This window comes from Panthera pardus, unplaced genomic scaffold (assembly GCF_024362965.1).
Source record: "Panthera pardus isolate Hobbes unplaced genomic scaffold, ASM2436296v1 HiC_scaffold_16, whole genome shotgun sequence".
Classification (NCBI taxonomy): domain Eukaryota; kingdom Metazoa; phylum Chordata; class Mammalia; order Carnivora; family Felidae; genus Panthera; species Panthera pardus.
The window spans coordinates 91,971,578-91,987,141 of record NW_026526721.1 but is presented as its reverse complement, the minus strand read 5'-3'; the positions used below and the strand labels follow the sequence as shown (position 1 = coordinate 91,987,141).

Below are 15,564 nucleotides of genomic sequence, written 5' to 3'. Positions count from 1 at the left end.
TGATTGGCTTTGTGAATCCCTTCCTCCTTGAGCCTGACTGCCTCTCTGGGATGTGTCTGTGGGAATGGGAAGATGGCCATTGATCCAGCTGGTATCTTATCAATCACTGAATTCTTCTGAAAGATGACTAGGCACAACCCTCATCAGGTTCCTGCTATGTTTTAATCACTGTCAATTTTTGAGATGCTTAATCATCCCTGATAATGAGGATTTAATTCTATTTGAAGTGTGATTTTGACTTTCTCTTAGTTTCCATTTTTATCACTGTGTTTATTGAGAGAGTTAATCACTCACTGATGTTTGGGGGCTGAAGTAAACAATCTTTTCAATTTCAATGTGTATATAGTAAAACATTAAGGCAATATTTTTAGTGTGTCTAAAGATTACCTATCTCAGAATATCTTCAGGTGCCTGATAAAATGCAAATTTCTGGTTCCTACTCCAGACCCACTGAAGTTTGAGAACCGGTACCTTATATAAATTAGCATAGCAAAAGAGTAATTCTTATTTAATCATTATGGTTTTAATTATTTAATGCTTTATTGTGGTATAGCAATGTTAAAGAATGACTAGCTGTCTTTCCATGAATTACCATATTCCTTATGGGGACTATAGTCCAAGTAGATTTCCTCATCTGGGGCTCCACAAGAAATTAAGCCCTGATGACTTAAGACATCTATTATATGTAATGAATTAATTTCTCTTATGCCTCTAGAATGATACCATTTATGTACCAACCCAGGAGAATGGAGAAAATAATTGCTCAATTTTCTGTGTTCTGAGGTTCAGAGGAAGAACCTTGTTGAAAAGAATTAAAATTATCTTATTAAGCTTATAGATTTGGCATTAACTAAGTCATTATATTTATATATTTAGGACAAGTTAGAATCTTTCCATGTCTTCTGATGTTTTAAAATATCTTATTACCAAAATAAATCATGCACATGTGAAAAAAAATCAAATAGCATTCTTTAACTAACTTTTGCTGCAGTGGCAAGTAACTCCAAAATTTCAGTGGCTCATAATACAAAGGCTGATTTCTAGACCATGCTGCATATCATAAGTTGTCTGGGGCCTAGCTCTGAAACATGTATTCTCATTCTGGTACTCAGGCTGATGATTAGGCACCAAAGTTTCTGATTCATGTTACAGAGAAAAAAAAAAAAAAGAGAGAGGGTGATGAATTGTGTATTGCTTCCACCTAGAAGTGACACATGCCACTTTCACTCACAAGTCCTTAGCCATGACTAGTAATATGTTTCCATGCAGCCCCACAGGGACCAAGAGGTGCAGTCCTGCCATATTCTTGGGGGGTAGAGAACTGGGAATATTTGGTGAACATCAGTAAATAATTATAAGTTATATTGAAAAGCAAATGTTGATTATCAAAGTCCTCTCTCTTGCCAGGCTCTACCCTCAAGTGACAACCACTTCAGTTTCTGTTTAGCTCTTCTGATGTTTATTTTAAAATGATATGTTGATATCTCTCTTAAAAAAAAATCTACTTATACATTGTGTGTTGACTTGCCGCTATGAAAAAAGAGTCTAGTTCATTCACACCATCAACCTTCTCTTTGCTTCCTGCTCAGATCCTTCCCCCCTATTATCTTGCCTTCTTGGAAAGTTAATTAAAGATGTACTATAGTGAGAAGAGGGTATACCAAGAAAGATGAATACATGATATCACAGAAAGAATGGGTTTGACTTAGAAGCACAGTAACATGCCATCTCTCTACAATAACTAGACTCTGCCTTAGCAGTAGAACAAAGGCTTTGGACAGAAGGCTCTGGGAGATAGGAAGAATCTGTAAAAATAAAGAATGATTCCAAATTGTACAAAATTAGGAATATGGTAAAGGCATTTGGTAGAGGATTTAAGGAGAATTCATTCTAAATGACACAAGATGGTGTTTTTCTTGTGGAAATAATTGGACTTATAGGGGATGAAATATAATCCTAGTATGTGACTCAAGATTGCAATAAACTACATTTGCAGCAGTAGCATCATAGTAAAAATATTTATTAAGTTTAAAAGTTTGGAACTGATCTAATGGTGTAAATGTGGAAGTAAATGTAAGGCTATCAAAGCTTCAGTAGAGCCTGATGTGGGGCGGGAACCTGGAGATCGTGACCTGAGCCGAAGTAGGATGCTTAACCAACTGAGCCCAGGTGCCCCTAATTAAAACATTTAAAAAAATCTTATTCTTGGGGCGCCTGAGTGGCTCAGTTGCTCGACTTCGGCTTAGGTCATGATCTCGCGGTTCGTGAATTTGAGCTGTGCTGACAGCCCAGAGCCTGGAGTCTGCTTCGGATTCTGTGTCTCCCTCTCTCTCTGCCCCTCTCCCGCTCACACTGTCTCTCTCTCTCAAAAATAAATAAACATTAAAAAATTAAAAAAAATCTTACTCTGTTTTCTAAATTTTTTCTCTTTTAGAGTCCACTTTTCTGTTTGCTTAATTTGATCTTTTATTTTTTTCCACATCACTTGTTTTCCTTAAATGTCCATTAATCATTGGTTACCTGTAATGGTTAGAAATGAGGTATTTCCTAGAAGCTCTATGGATGTGGGCAGAACTGATCATTACCTTTCTCTTTATGGTGAACATCAATAAGCCAGCCTTTATACTGGGGGACAGGAAATGTCATATGCTGAGATTTCTTTTAATATTTTCTTCAGAGAAGAGCCCTCTGTTATTTGTTTTTGTTTTTACCTGGGATAAGTGATGAACTACTAGGTATTTTGCTAGTTCAGGTCTTCTATTTAGAGACTCTCATCAATACCCCCATTTTTTTAGTTTGTCTTAATCCCTAGTGTTATTTATATACTCTTGCCCTTTAATTTAAAGATGGCATTGATACAAATGTCAACTAATACTCTAAGTTGACATTACATGCTCCATGTCTATTGTCCTTTCCATTCCAGTAACTATAGGATACATCGTTTGTCTAAATAGTTGTTATTTGTGTCTAGAGTTCTAAATATTTCCTCTAACTTTGCTCCCTCAGGCTAAGATGACTTGTCTTTAGCTCTTAATTTGCAGTAGGTAGTCTAGAAGAATGTACTGAAGAAAAACTCAGTATTTAATTGCAGCATTTTATTTATTTCTCTTGCAACCCTGAGGTGTGTCAGATGAGAATACCACCTAGCTTAATTCCGTCTGATTTCTTAATTCTGTTTAAAATGTCCATTATTGGTTGCTTTTCTTGCACACTAGTATGTTAGCAACTATGTCTTTGAACTCAATCTCTTCATCCAGAAAAAAAAAAAATGTTTCTTGTAAAGCTTCCAGCTAATTTCATAACATATGTTCTGATTTTCTACTTTTGTCTATTAGCATAACACTTAACAGTGTTCTACAAAGATAGCAAAAACGGATGTGCTGGTAATGAAATCTGTCACTGAATGTGGGGCTTCCCTGGCACAACTTAGTAAAGAACTTTGAGCTTCTTCAAGGTAATGATTCATTCCCAGTACTATTCTGCCTTTTCAAAGTAGTACATGAACCCCTGATGTATACTTAGGAGCATATCCATTAGGATAAAACCAGCTCTTGAATAATTGTTTTGAAGATGTTTGATGACTTTGACAAGTGTTCCTTGAGTGGAAAGTATGTCAGAAGATAGCATACATATTTTATTATCCTGTGTTCTGAAACATGGCTAAAACTGATTAAATAAAGTCAGATATCATAAGTGAAATTCTTGTAAGAGAATCTTGGATTTCTGAGAATAAGACATTGATAGGATTGATGGTGATGATTCATTAATTTATATATGCAATTAATAATGTTTATTGAGCACCAAATCTGTACCAGTCACTACATTAGAAGCTAGGAATAAAATGATAAACAAAATAAATGCAGTCATTGCCCACATGAAGCTTAGAGACAAGTAAAGAGATAATTATAATACAATGTGATAAATGCAACAAAATATTACTTGTCATGGGAACATAGATGAGTGACAGTAAAAAAGACTTGGGTGGAGAGATGGAGGTCAGAGTAATCCTCTCATTGGAAATAATGCCTTAGCTGAAATCTAAATGATGTACAGAAATTAACCAGGCACGAGAGTTCAAACGTGTGTGGTTTAGAAAAAAGACATGTGGAAAGTTCCGAAGTATGGGTGGGAAAATGGTATAATTGAGTAACAGAATGATTTTGAGTGACTGAATTATTGTGTTGGATTGGGTGTGACGTGTGGTAAGTAATAATGATGTGCTAAATCATAATAGGGACATAGCCTTTATCTGAAAAGTAATAGGGGACACTTATTTGATTTAAGTAGGAAAGTGCCATGATTTTGTGTATGCGTGTTTATTACTCTGGTTGCTGTGTGGAGAATGATTTAGAGAGAAGCGGCAAAGGAGGGCAGGGAGACAGAGGGCTATCATTTATTTGTGTAAGAGATAAGGAAGTGGCAATGAGTACAAAGAAAAAAGTAGGTGTCATAGAATTTGTACATTCTAGTAATTTATTGGTTATAATGGATGAGGAAAAAGGACTCAAGAAGCACCATATTTTCTTGGGCACTAAAGTGGTTATCAGTACCATTCTCTGAAAAAAAGGAATACATGGAAAGGATTGGGTTTGAAGAAATCCCTTGAGGCAAGGTTGAGGTATATTGAGTTTGAAGTAGTTATGGAACATCCAGATAGAGGTATGTAGTAGGCAGTCAGAAAAATAGGTTTAAAAAAAGATTTGACCTAGATATATAGACTTGGAAATTTTCAGTATGTAGGTAGCAAATGACACCCTAGAGTTCATGACACAATCCAGAGACAGACTAAAGTGAAAAGGGAAAGGGTCCCTACAGAGAAAACTGAGGAATCCCAACTTTCAAGAGAGGGGAAACCTAGAAGGCCTTAGTTAGGAGAAAGACCAGGAAGGAGCACTGTCACAGAACCGAGGAAAGAAAGAGACGCAGGAGGGAGGGAGGGCATAATCCAGAATGTGACATGATCCTGACAAACCAATGTATGATAGAGTATAAGTTATCTTTTAGATTTGCTACAAAATGGTCATTGATGGCTCTGCAAAGTTTTTAGTGTCAAAGATGGAGAGAAGTCTTGGAGGTGGTGTTAAGGCAGAGATAGAAACAAATGTATATTCCAGGAGACTTATAACTAAGGAAGTATTATGAGAATTAGCTTTCTCTGAAGCCCTGCCAGGGAAGAATAGAGATTAAACTAGATTGATAAATAGATTGATTTTAACTAAAATTTGAGGCCTTCTTACAAGACTAACAATAAAAAGAAAATGTAAATAAGTTAGATTTCACTAGATTGCTAAGGTCCCTGATTCTTACCAGGTGACAGTTGTATGATTCTATTATATTTTCTCTCTGTGTTATGCATGGGTATGATAAGCCTTGACAGTTGGGTTATGTTATCAAATCTCTGAATTATTTTTTAACTCACAATGGAGTGATAACAAATGTCCAATATCATTCCTTTACATACTCTTTTACTTATACACATAAAGTTGAGCAATACATACAAATCGGCAAACAAAAAATTATTGCATCTTGAATGAAGAAAATAATTAAATATCTTACATTCTGTAATTTAATGAGCAATACTCTTTCTTTATAAATAATATTTTAAAATTAATACATGCATATGCTTTTAAGAAGAGTAAACAGTACAAAATTAAAAGGTATAAAGTAAAAATGTAACCTTTTAGCGTAAGCCCCTTGCTTACTCCTTGGAGGGAACTATCTTTTCAGAACTTTTCCCTGAATCTATAATAAGATATGCATTCAGGAGAGGCTTACCTACTTTGGGGCACTAGTTAATTGAATTTGGGGCTAGAGTGACTTGAATTATTTAAATTGTTCTTGGGTACAATTAGTATTTTCTCTTGTGAATATCTCAGTGAATATCAGTCTGAATCTTTCCAAATATTCTTATTTTCATACCAGAAGCCACCTGCCATCAGCTGTCATTTGCGTTCTCTCTTGTTCTGAACTATAGTCTTGTAAATCTTTTATTCACTCAACAGGATTATAGCCCATACTATGAAAGAAGTACTTCATCCTAATTAGTTCCACAGGTGCCTTTCTTTTAAAAAGGAGATAGTTTCCACGCTGTCTCCAAAAGAATGTTTTTGGGTCATTATCCCTTTGATAAATGAACCCACTGTTGAGCAGGGGTTTCCCTAAAGGGTCTCTGTGATGCACAAAAATGCTGTGTTATAACTTTTGATCCATTATTGCCCCAATTTTCTCAATTTATCCAATATTATATCCAGATATGCAGTCCCAGATCTCCAATGAACCATACTGATGCTTCCTTGTTGATTTTATGTACTTATTTTTCCTCAGGTTGCTACTAAACATAAGTTCTTCTCTTCGTACTAGGTATTATGTGTCAGCTTTTACAGAATTAGATTGTTTATGGCATTGGTATGAGAATAAAGTGCTTACAGACAATGGATTAGTGGTTTGAATTCTTCCCAGACTATCAGTAGTCAAAAGTTGTTAGTACTCTCTTGGGGTCTATATAAAATGAAGGTGGTCTGATTATAATTCCAGGCCAGCAAGAAGGAGCATGATTTCTGTTACAGAGGGCAGAGACAGAAGTCTTGGTAAGGACAGCAGATGTTTCCTTTGAATGGCTTATAAAAACAAAACCTGAACACATTTTAATTTTTTTTCCCAAAAGCTCTATCCCCGGGAGTAGGGATAGTGTAGTCCTTCTCCCCAGTCATTTCCTCTACTATAGTAATTCTTTAATTTATTAACTTACTCATTTACTGTTTTCTCCAACACTCATAAAGTTCTTTGAAATTGTTTCTATTTTTCCTTTTTCCAAAATAATGCCCACCAGAAACACCTTTGGCCCCTCACTCAACATCTGCAACCATCTTGTTCCCGATGTTTCTCTGGATCCCATAACATCACCTTATCAAATGGGAGCTGTAGATATATACTGCTTCTCTAAAATTAATTGTCTGGTCAGTATATCAAGGAAGCTTTGTGCACATTTGACTATGTCAAGCTAGGATATAAAAATATATATAAAATTCTTAAATGATTCCTATATTAGCTAGACTTTCAAATTTTTGCATGCTTTAATGTAATAAAAAAGCAAAAGAGAAAGTATTGAGGAAATTCAAGTAAACCTAAATTTTTCTTTCTAGATCATGTGATGGTTCTGTGTTGATTATAGATTTAATATGATATGTAATACAATCTAACTGTAAAGCTAATGATGATCAGTTAATTTAAAGACAATTCTCTGAAAAAAAGTATAATATATGATTTAATATTGTTGATTAAAGACTGGGCTTTAATATTATTTATTGAAGCAGTTTTCAAAAAAAATTTTTTTTACCAGGCCTACAAAAATGTATTATTTTATATTAGGATCTAGTATATAACAACATACTGATACATGTGTGTATACATATATATACATATATAATATATATATATGCATACTTGTATGTGTATGTAAATGATATGATGTAGAGATTTTATTAAATGTTTGTTACTTTACTATCTGCAGTGCCCTCCAATATATTATATTCTTTTTTCTTCTGCTGTGTACCATTAAGAAATAGCTGGCCACATCCCATTAGATTTATTTCATGTAATGTCATACATTACAGTTTGAAAAACACTAAGGGTTCCTGGCTGGCTCAGTTGGTAGAGTATGCAACTCTTGATCTTGGGACTATAAGTTCAAGCCCCACATTGGGTGTAGAGATTATTTAAAAATAAAATTTTAATAAAAACACTGATCTATTGTGACCCCTTGAGAATTGTGAATATATATCTATATTATATCCTTCCTACCACAGTTGCTTTTATGTCAGAAAAAGGTTTGTGATAAGACATGTTCTACATTGGAGATTTTTTTAACCACTAACTGAATTTCTATTAGATTAAAGGTACCACATTTTATGAATGAAGACTAAAAATATGTTCACCATCACCATGGAACTAAATAGTCTGTAACTATCTCCCTTTCACATGACTAGATAGTAAATTCAAATAAATTATGTGTTTAAAAGGATTTTTCTTTTATTTCTACTTATCTGTTTCCTGAATAAATAAAAGACTGCTTTCTAACATATTATTCCAGCATACTTGTAAACTTTAAATGTTACTTAGCAAAATATAAAAGAAAACATTTCAAATTTTGGTTAAGCAAAGTGATATATAATATGTTTCACTTTGTATACCTATTTTAATATAGTGCCAGTGAGCCATACAGGTTTTTTTTTTCCCCTCTGTTTACTGGTCCATATTCCTGTGTTAATAAAAATGTTGCTTCTCATTTTATACTAAAATTTACTTTCTCCCTGAATGAAAAGAATGCTTCCTCTTTTTTTATTAGATTAAATTATTTATAGGCATGATGGTAAATCATGCAATGCTTGTGATAAAAATTGTTTGCACCAGTTCTTTATGATGCTTATATTACTGGTGGAAAGATGACCGTGCATATTTCTGAACCAAATTTAGCCAGCTGACAACATTAACCCGTGGGATTTGGAGAAAAACCAATCCTTTGTAAATTATTTTTGAATATATATTTTATATTTATACTTATATTTAGAATATATTTATGAAAATTATTTCATATTTCCTCTGCCTGCAAGTTACCAACATTGTTTACTCTACTATGGAGGTCAGTAACATTGTCTTTCCTAAAAGCTAACCTTTCCCAGTGGGCCATTATTGGTGACATAACCTTATCTTCTACCTCAATGATAAATTCCGCATGTTACTGGCAGATGATGGTATTCAAAATGCAGAAGGTGATGAGGAGATTGTGAGGATCTGTCACTTGAGTTAGACTCTGAAAGCTGGTAAGGAGTCCTGAATCCTGTTGTTGGCTCAGTCAAGATTTGACTTTTAATATCTCAATTGAACTTATCCATGGTATCTTTCTATACAGTATTGCAATTTGTTGTAAATTTCTCTTTGGCAAGCTTTTTTTTTAAAGTTTATTTATTTGCTTTGTGAGAGAGAGAGCATGAGTGGGGGAGGGGCAGAGAGAGAGAGAGAGAGAGAGAGAGAGAGAGAGAGAGAGAATCTCAAGTAGTCTCCACACTCAGCACAGAGCCGGATGCAGGGCTTGATCTCATGAACCCTGAGATCATGACCTGAGCCAAAATCAAGAGTCAGAGGCTTAGCCAAATAAGCCACCCTGGTGCCCCAGGAATCTTTTTTTTTTAATGTTTATTTATTTTGAGAGAGAGAGAGAGAGAGAGGATGAATGGGGGAGGGACAGAGAGAGAGGGAGGGAGGAATCCCAAGCAGTCTCCATACTCAGCACAGAGCCCAATGTGGGGCTCAATCGCACAACTGCAAGATCATGACCTGAGCCTATGTCAAGAGTTGGACACTTAACCAACTAAGCCATCCAGGCGACCCTCTTTTTTTTTAATTGTTTTTAAAGTTTATTTATTTTTGAGAGAGAGAGAGAGAGAGAGAGAGACAGAGTGCAAGCAGGGGAGAGGCAGAGAGAGAGGGAGACACAGAATCCAAAACAGGCTCCAGGCTCTGAGCTGTCAGCACAGAGCTCAATGTGGAGCTCGAACTCACAGACTGCTCGATCATGACATGAGCCAAAGTTGGGGATTAACTGACTGAGCCCCCCAGGTACCTCTCTTTAGCAATCTTGCAGATTTTTTTTCCAAATGAAATGTGACATGAATTCTATTTGGACAATTAAGGTGGAAATAATTTTGTTTTTAATAAATATATGAAGAAGTTTAGAACAAAAATCATCCATGATTTTCTCTTCTGCCCTTGATAAGGTTTGGGATCCTATATGTGCCATGCTTGGATAAAAAGCATGTTTAGGCACACATGCATATCAAGGTGCTAAGGAAGGATCTTCTATTGTTATTATGTCCTCCATCAGGCTACATAGAGGACTAAAGGTCAAGTAAAATAAAAGAATAAATTAAAGCAAAGGACTTAAATGAGTTCATCAATAAAAATTATGTTAGATATTTACCTTACATTTCCCTTCAACACACTCATCACACAAAATTTGCAAATAACCTGGGAGTCTTCATAATTATCAGATGGCCACTTGGTATTTTAGTATATTTCCTGAAACTACTGAAAAGAAATATTGAAAGTATTAGCTAAATTCTCAAAGTTTACAAAAAACATTTGTAACCTTCAGTGTCTTTTTTTGTTTTGTTTTAAAGGAAAGCATTTGTTAGCATTTAATGAACCTCCCTCCACATGGCTTCAGGCTACCAGGACACAGCACCCTGTCCCCAACACCCCCCCCCCCTTAATCTTCTCAGCTCTTCTGTTAAAGAATTAGGTCTTCATGATGATATGCTGTTGTGAGGGCTTTCCCTTCCTCAGAACTTTGTAGTAGCCCAGTCACACCACATCAATGATAGGAGCAGCTCCAGTCTTGTTTTGGCAGCATTTACCCATGTCTGCTCCCTAACCAAGGTCTACAGTTTATAAAGGTTGATGGTTGAGTAGAAGTTCTGGTTCCTCCTTAAGTGATAATGCCTCATAGCAACTTTTCCAAAGTGACCTGGGTGATTTTTGTTGAAGTTGATCCTGTGGTGATGCATGCCACCAGCATTACTCCTACCTCTTGGGTGCTTCCCACATTTCCCCGTAAGGCCATGGCCATGGCTCACATGACCCTGAAGCTTCCTGGTCTTCCTCAGTCTGGATGGCATTGTTGTCAGCCCAGGCAAAAGAGCCCTCAATGTCTTTTTGGAACCATTATGCTATTTAGTGAAGTTAATTTTACCAACAGAGACCTTAACAGTAGACCAGTGACTTGAACAATAGAATGAAAACTGGGATACTGTCATGAAACATCTTGATATGGAGAGGTTCTGAGTCTTTAAAAGATGCACCATAATTTGGTTGATTATAGCTGTATTCTGTAGGGAATGCATTATTACTTTAATTCCTTGGCAGTATTTTTCTCCCTACATAAAATAACTTCTCTTTTCTAATCTCAAGAATTTCTTTTCTTTTTTTTTTAATGTTTATTTATTTTTGAGACAGAGACAGAGTGAGAGTGGGGAAGGGGCAGAGAGAGGGAGACACAGAATCTGAAACAGGCTCCAGGCTCCAAGCTGTCAGCACAGAGCCTGATGTGGGGCTCTAACTCATAATGGCGAGATCATGACCTAGGCTGAAGTCAGACGCTTAACCAACTGAGCCACCCAGGTGCCCCTCATCTCAAGCATTTCTATGGATCTAATCAGATTGCTTCCTTCACTTTACTATACTTATTCTGAAAAAGGTCATTCTAATTCTTCTAATCACCGGCACTTTCATCCTGCTCTCATCTATGACATTTATAGTACAGGAGTCACCGATTGAGTGGATTGGAGGTGTGGAGATGAGCAGATGTGATGACTGCGAAAGTGAAGGAAGGCCAGTGATAGGCAGTATAATTTTCAGGTTCTTACCCAAAGATTTACAAAAGAAGAAGCAAAAGTTGGGGGAATTCAAATTAAGGATCATGGCATCTTGGGGAAAACAAAATAAAACAAAACAAAACACAAAGCTAAGCCACTTCATTGCTAACTTAAACTAAAGCCAGGAGTGCTTAATTCTGCTAAGGTCTATATTATGGATTCATTAAATTGGTTGAATGCTCTTTGCCACTTAGTTAATATGTGAGATTTGAATAGCTTAAAGCAATTGTTAGACTAATTGTTTTATGTTCTTAAATAAAGCATTGTGTTTGAAAAATTCTCTTTTTATGATCCCTGATCCTAAGAAAGCTTATTCTTGTGCCCTGAGGATACTCTACATTTTAAAATATCCTCTTGTCTTCTAGATGTACTTTGGATCTAGTTTGATGGAACCTTCCAGTCTTAAAGATTGCTATAAATACTTTCTTCAAGATAAAAGCTATTATGAATAATATGAAATACTTTTCAAAGGCAGGCAGGGTTGCATTCTGATCATGGAGCCAAAGTTATTTGGCTCCAAACCTCAACTTAACCATTTACACTCATTTGACCCCAACCGAGCTATTTCACATCTATCAACTTCTATTTCTGCATCTGTATAATGTTCTCCGTTATACTTACTTATCTAGAATTCTGTAAGCATGAATAAGGATAGTACTTTTCATGAGATAAGTGCTCAGTAAATTGTAGTAGTAGCTGTTTTATTATTGTTGTATTAATAAAATCTCTGTAGATAGTTCTTAGGTACCAAAGCAAATTATTAGTTATTATAATCTATATAATTACATAATTTTCATTTTGTAAATTATAATAAATCTTATTAATAAGTTAGTAGAAAACTAAGTAAAACAAGTATATCCAAAATGACAGAGAATACTATTTGTAATCCAGCCATGAGACAATGACTGTTAAGTAATGGATGATTCTTTTTTCTTAGAAGAGAAAAAAAAAATTATTCCATATTGAAATAGACTCACTGTGGAAAATTCATGTCATAACACATGAGAAAATTTCTGTAGTATGTGTGGCTAATACCCTGGAGAATAAATTCATTTTCACCTTTGTGAAAATAGAGACAAGGTTTTTTGATGGTAAAAGTGAGAGCTGGCCAGCAGGGAGGAATGAAAGTCAGCCTATGGAAATGAGACACTCAATTAACAGGTATAGGGTTAGAAAAGTTGTGGTGTTTTAATTACCTCACAAGTTTTGAACAATCATTGTCCTTTAAACAATCCAAGGTAATTTGAGAGAATTTTTTTTTTCATAGCTCAAACCACCCATGCACTAGGTAATAATTGTTAGCAGTGGAGAATTAATGTAATAATCTATTTTTTCTACAATTTTCTTGCATTAAACAGCATCACTTGTGTTTTTGTGTATATATGCTAGTGCTAATGTTTTGCCTTAATTATGTGTTTATATAAAATACAGTAGTATACAAAAGCATATTATATTTTTGGAATTTAATGAAACCTGTATAAGAAATTCTATTTAGACCCTATTACTCAAAATGTGATCTGTGGACCAGTAACATGGTAGCTTGTTAAAAATGCATACTCTCAGGATCTGCCTCAGAACTACTGAATCAAATATTACATTTAAATAAGATTTCAGGTAATTCAATACACATTAAAGTTTGAGAGTCATTGGGTTAGGTCACAAAGCTATTCCTGAGGTCCTTATCCCTCCATATTATAAATACTTGGAGGATTTGCCTTGCAATTCCAAATTTCCAAAGTGATGGGAATCACCACATTTAACTAGTACATTAAGAAACAAATCTAAATTAAATGAGAACTAATTGCATACGGATATGTGTGAAATCATATTGTTTACCAAGGCTGATACCAAAACCCAAAGAATTGATAAGAGGCTGTAAATATATGAAGCGCTGTCCACTAACTAGATGAGGAATTGAACTAACTCCATGTAGGTACAGAGAGAATTACTGGGATCAATGAATAGATTTTACAGCAAAAGAGATTTTGGCGCCAGATCACCGAACTGTGCATATGTGCAATACATTCTCTCGCAAATGATATCTATTTATCTCCTTTCCACAAGCAAGAGACTATCCAGTTATTAGTCAGGAGCACTGCTGAAAGAGCCTTTTATGTGAGAGGTTTAAAATGAAAGATCTCAGAGGAACAACCTCGGAGGTGACTTTGAACTCTAAAATTCTAGGATTTGTCCACTCAGGTACTAAAAATGCCTGTGAATAATTGGATATATGTGACAAGTGAAAAGAGAACTGTTTGAATGAACATAAGTAGTGGTTAAGTTTAACAACTAATAAGAATAATCAGCTACACTGCCTATGCAGATTTAAGAGGCAAATTACATGTTTAACAAAGCCGAAGAACAGAGGTGCTCTTAGCTATTTTCTGAGGACTTGGGAATTCATTCATTATGCCCTCTGCTGGCTGATAAGCAGGGCAGCACTGATTTTTAGATCGGAAAGGAGACTGAACTTCCTCCTTGGGCATAATATTAGTAGGTATTTGCACATGAAAGAGAGGTACTAAGAAAGAGCAGGGAAAAGTTAATTAAGATAGCTCATGAGAGCTGCAACTTGTTTGATTCTTAGAAATTTATTTTTTATTATCTTTGTTATAGCAGTTGATTCAATTGCTGCCATATGGTGACACCAGCAAATAACTTTTACCTATTTTTTAATACTTAAATCAACTGTATTTCCAAAACCGGGCTGAGAATTATAATTCTATAAAGCTTCAAAAAGCATAATTAACTAAGTAATGTTAGTTTCTTAAACTAAAGATGAAAGATAATTTAAAATTACTTTAGAAGAGAAAACCATCTAAAGTTTCTTCCTCCGGTTCAAAATGTTTAGAAGTAGGTTTGCTTATGACTGAATCAACAATGAAGTTTAACTCACTACTGTTTTCAGGATGTAGTGGTGACTTTAAGGGAAAATCCAGCACATGGGGGAAAAACATACCATATGGAATATTTCTACCATCCCCAAATGGGGTATTTCTGCTATCCCCAAAAGTTCTTATTGTGCTTTTTTCTAGTCAGTCTCCAACATCTGCACATCCCAGGAAAGTACTCTTCTGAATCTTATCATACTTCAACGATCATAGATTAGTATTTCTAACCTTTAGCATGATTAGTAATCTATACTAACCAGTAAAGATTAATATAATCTTTTACATAGGATCATTAATATAATCTATACTAATCAGTATAGATTAGTCTAGATTAGTATTTGGCAATACTAATACCATTTCAATATAAATGACATGTTTGGTTTTTTTTTTTTTGGTTCTTAAAGATTCATCCAGGTTGTTGACTTTATCAGCAATTTGTTCCTTTTATTGATGAAGAATATTCTAACAAATAGCATTCTGCTGTTTATTTGTTCTCTTGATAATGGACATTTATTTTACATTTTTAGCTCCTGTAAATAGCTGTTACAAATTTTTAATTTCTTTTGTATAAGTAGGAGTGGAATTCTGGCTATTAGGGTAGATGTGTAATTATAAAGAACTTCTAATTCTTTTTATATAGTTGACTCTTTCTGCATTCCATAAGCAACGTATGAGAGTTCCAGTTGCTCCACGTCCTTGCCAACATTTGGCATTTTTAGTCCTTTTTATTGTAGTTGTTTTAAATTGTATTTCCTTGTGGTTTTAACTTGTATTACTCTGATGACTAATGATGTTGAACACCTTTGTCTATGCTAATTGGCTGTTCATATATCTTTAGTGAGTGGTCTGTTAAAATATTTGACAACTTTTAATTGTGCGATTTATCTACGTATTGTTGATTCTGAGTATAAGTCTTTATCAGATCAAGAAACATTCCTGTTATTGTTGGTTTGCTGATACATATTTTTAAATCACAAATGGGTATGGAATTATGTAAAGTTATTTTTCTCCATCAGTTGAGATGTTTATGTATTAACCTTTAATTGATAAATTGTATTGAATGATTTTTTAAATGTTAAACTTCCCTTTAATTAGTAGGATAAGCACTACAGATTAAATCTTTTCTATGTATTGCTAATTCATTAGCTAATATTTTGTTAAAGACTGTTGTAACTATGATCACAAGGATTATTAGTGGATATTTTTTCTTGTGATATCCCTGTCAGGTTTTGGTATCAGGATTA

General features: G+C 34.7%; 1 protein-coding gene and 1 pseudogene across 3 annotated transcripts in view; one reads left to right on the top strand and one right to left on the bottom strand.

The window, feature by feature from the left end:
* Positions 1-15,564, top strand: part of NLGN1 (neuroligin 1) — an 827,042-nt gene that overhangs the window by 116,312 nt on the left and 695,166 nt on the right. The gene's annotated exons all lie outside the window — the stretch shown is intronic.
* Positions 10,219-10,673, bottom strand: LOC109275107 (60S ribosomal protein L27a-like; annotated as a pseudogene).